Source organism: Triticum dicoccoides, chromosome 1B, assembly GCF_002162155.2.
Source record: "Triticum dicoccoides isolate Atlit2015 ecotype Zavitan chromosome 1B, WEW_v2.0, whole genome shotgun sequence".
NCBI classification, from domain to species: Eukaryota; Viridiplantae; Streptophyta; class Magnoliopsida; order Poales; family Poaceae; genus Triticum; species Triticum dicoccoides.
This window is the reverse complement of record NC_041381.1, coordinates 523,604,430-523,607,925: the sequence shown is the minus strand read 5'-3', so window position 1 is coordinate 523,607,925 and position 3,496 is coordinate 523,604,430.

Sequence of the window (3,496 nt, the reverse complement as noted above, 5' to 3'; positions counted from 1 at the left end):
AGGGGAGAGGGAGAGGCGCGGGGGCCGAGGGCGAGCGTGGGGGGCGAGTGGGAGGGGAGACCGAGGGGCGCGGCGTCGGCGTCCTTATCCCCTCGCCTCGTCGCCGGCGAGGTGGGTTCGGCTGGGACGCGCCCTGTTCCGACCCGGGTCGGGGGAACAGGGGAAGGGGGCGCTGTGCGGGGGCTGGGCCGGCTGGGCCAGCCAGACTGACTGCGGGCCAGGGGGTTGGGTGGTGGCCGTGCGGGTGGGTTGGGCTGCCTGGTCCAGGGGGCTCCCCCCCCCTTTTTTTTGTAATCTCCATCTTTTATTTATTTCCCTTTCTGTTTTATTTAGTTTTAGGGCATTTAGGCATTTTATAAAATGGTGTTTGCTTCACCATAATTACCAGTGCAATATTTGGCAACCCCCGAACATTTTCGCTTTGCCTTTTGAAAACTTAGGGTGTTTGTCACTAATTCATATTTTGAATTGCAATGATTTTGAACTACCACTTGATTAGCAACAGTAACACGGATGACATGGCATCATTAGAAGAGTTTTACTGTAGCCTAATTATCCGGGCGTTACAAATCTCCTCCACTACAAGAAATCTCGTCCCGAGATTTAGGAGGTAGAAGGGAACAGTGCGGGGTATTCATCACGCAGGCGATCCTCGCGTTCCCAGGTGGCTTCGTCTTCAGAGTGATTCGACCACTGGACCTTGAGGAACTTGATCGCCTTCTGGCGTGTGCGGCGTTCAGCTTGGTCGAGAATGCGGACCGGATGCTCTTTATAGGAGAGGTCCTGTTGCAATTCGAGCACTTCATGATCCACACCTCGGATTGGGTCCTTGAAGCAACGGCGGAGTTGTGACACATGGAATACATCGTGAACCTGAGAAAGGTTCGACGGAAGCTCTAGTTGATATGCCACCTTTCCACGCCTCTCGAGGATAGTGAAAGGACCAATATAGCGGGGAGCTAGCTTCCCTTTGATCCCGAAGCGGTGAGCACCCTTCATTGGTGTAACTCGAAGATAGGCCTTTTCGCTAGGTTGATAGACCATGTCTTTATGATGACGGTCATACTGACTCTTCTGACGTGACTGAGCAGTCTTGAGATTCTCGCGAATAATGCGGACTTGTTCTTCGGCATGTTGGATAATATCCGGACCGAAGAGTGGACGTTCCCCAGTTTCTGACCAGTTCAGAGGGGTTCGGCACTTTCGTCCATATAACACTTCGAAGGGGGCCATCTTCAGACTAGCTTGATAGCTATTATTATAAGAGAACTCAGCATACGGAAGAGATTCCTCCCATTTCTTGCCGAAGGAAATAACACAAGCTCGAAGCATGTCTTCGAGAACTTGGTTGACACGTTCAACTTGCCCTTGTGACTGAGGATGAAAAGCAGTGCTGAAAGACAGATGAGTGCCCATAGCTTCTTGGAAACTTGCCCAGAATCTTGAAGTGAATAAGCTGCCACGGTCTGAACTGATAACCAGTGGAATACCGTGAAGCGAAACAATTCTGGACATGTAGAGAGTTGCAAGCTGACTAGCAGTGATCGTTTCTTTGACCGCCAGAAAATGTGCAACCTTAGAAAGTCGGTCAATGACGACAAGAATAGCATCATTACCCTTTTGCGATTTGGGAAATCCAGTAACGAAGTCCATCTCGACATGGTCCCATTTCCATTCAGGAATAGATATAGGTTGCAGAGTTCCAGCAGGCCTTTGATGTTCTGCTTTGATACGACGACAAACGTCACATTCAGCAACATAACGAGCAATGTCTTGCTTCATGTTAGACCACCAGAATCTCTGGCGGATGTCTTGATACATCTTCGTACTACCAGGATGGATACAAAGAGGCGTATCATGAGCTTCTTTCATAACCTCCTGGGTCATATTCAGGTTTTCCTTCTTACACGGCACCACTAGGCGGCCTTTGAAGTACAAGGCGCCATCATCGGCAATAGTGAAGGATGAGGAACCTCCTTCTTTGAGGTCTTGCTTAATCTTGTAGACTTCAGAGTCAAATCCCTGCATTGTCTTTATGGTGCCCACGAGATCGGGTTCAACAGCCAGGGTATAGAGGGAACCCTGGGAAACAACACGGAGATTCATCTTGCGGAACTCCGGGGGAGGGGGAGCGAGTGCACCCGGAGGAACAATATGGAGGTTTAGCTTTCTGAATTCATCAACAAGTGAGGGCTGAACTTTGTGAACCTGGAGGTGGTTGCAGTAAGACTTGCGGCTCAAGGCATCAGCCATTACATTAGCCTTGCCTGGGGTATAGGATATACCCAAATCAAAGTCTGCAACAGTCTCCATCCATCTCTGCTGACGGAGGTTCAGGTCTGGCTGAGTAAATAGATACTTCAGACTTTGGTGGTCAGTGAAGATCTCGCAACGATTACCGAGAAGGTAATGTCGCCACTGTTTCAGTGAATGGATAACAGCAGCAAGCTCGAGGTCGTGAACTGGGTAGTTCTCTTCGTGAGGGCGCAATTGTCGAGAGGCATAAGCAACCACTTTGCGCTCTTGCATTAGGACACAGCCTAGTCCTTGACGGGAAGCGTCGCAGTAAACGACGAAGTCCTACTTAGTATCAGGAGGAGCTAGTACTGGGGCAGAAGTTAACTTGTCCTTGAGTGCTTGGAAACTTTCCTGACATTTATCTGTCCATTGGAACTTGACGCCCTTATGCAATAGGTTAGTCAGAGGCCTGGCAATCTTGGAGAAGTTCTCGACGAATCGACGGCAGTAGCTGGCGAGACCGAGAAAACTTCTGACTTGCTTAACGTTCTTCGGAGGAGTCCAATCCAGAATAGCCTGAACTCGTTCAGGGTTGACGGCAATACCATCTTTAGAGATGACATGCCCGAGATAGGTTACTTCGGGAAGCCAGAATTCACACTTGGAGAACTTGTCATATAGCTGATGCTCTCGTAGCTTTTCCAGCACAAGACGAAGATGTTCAGCATGTTCTTCTTCATTCTTGGAAAATATCAGGATATCATCCAGATAAACCACGACGAACTTGTCGAGGTAATCCATGAATATATAGTTCATCAGGCGAGATAAGGTGGCTGGAGCATTGGTTAAGCCGAAAGACATGACGGTGTACTCGTATGAACCATAACGAGTCACAAATGCGGTCTTGGGGATATCCTCCTTACGAACACGGATCTGGTGGTAACCCAACCTCAAGTCGAGTTTAGAGAACACTGATGATCCAGCTAATTGATCATACAGATCATTGATCCGAGGAAGAGGATACTTATTCTGAATGGTAGCTTGGTTTATAGGACGGTAGTCTTGGACCAATCGATTTGTCCCATCTTTCTTCTTGACAAACAGAGAAGGTGCTCCCCAAGGAGAGCAACTTGGGCGAATGAAACCACTTCGAAGAGATTTATCAATTTCCTCCTTAAGCTCAAGGAGTTCATGCGGCGGCATCTTGTAGGGTCGCTTGGCTATAGGAGTGGTGCCTGGTTTCAAGTCGATGACGAAT